Source organism: Penaeus monodon, chromosome 22 (assembly GCF_015228065.2).
Source record: "Penaeus monodon isolate SGIC_2016 chromosome 22, NSTDA_Pmon_1, whole genome shotgun sequence".
Taxonomy (NCBI): Eukaryota; Metazoa; Arthropoda; class Malacostraca; order Decapoda; family Penaeidae; genus Penaeus; species Penaeus monodon.
In genome coordinates this window covers 3,339,695-3,340,006 of record NC_051407.1, presented here as the reverse complement: position 1 = coordinate 3,340,006, position 312 = coordinate 3,339,695, and the positions used below count along the sequence as shown (strand labels likewise).

Below are 312 nucleotides of genomic sequence, written 5' to 3'. Positions count from 1 at the left end.
CTCCCTGCCTCTTCACCCCTTCCTTCACATCCCTGTCGATTCATCATCCTTCAATAAGGTCCTTGCAGGAATGATTTTTTATCCTGCCATCTATCCCGGTGACCTTTTGTGACCCCCTCGCTCTTCCCACGGCCTTGCTCCCTCGACCAGAAACGTTGATGGAGGAGAATTAACTTAACCAGGTGATTACCAGGTGCTGTGGCGTGATATACGTGTGCACATGAGTATATACACACAGACGTACGTACATACCCTGCTCATAAAGTTATATGTGTGCGAGCAGATTATTGCAAATGCGTGTATAGTTTCTAT

The 312-nt window shown here is 46.8% G+C and overlaps 1 protein-coding gene across 2 annotated transcripts in view; it reads right to left on the bottom strand.

Moving 5' to 3' along the window:
- LOC119586830 overlaps positions 1-312 on the bottom strand; it is a gene marked incomplete in the record, with an annotated part of 64,172 nt that overhangs the window by 18,451 nt on the left and 45,409 nt on the right.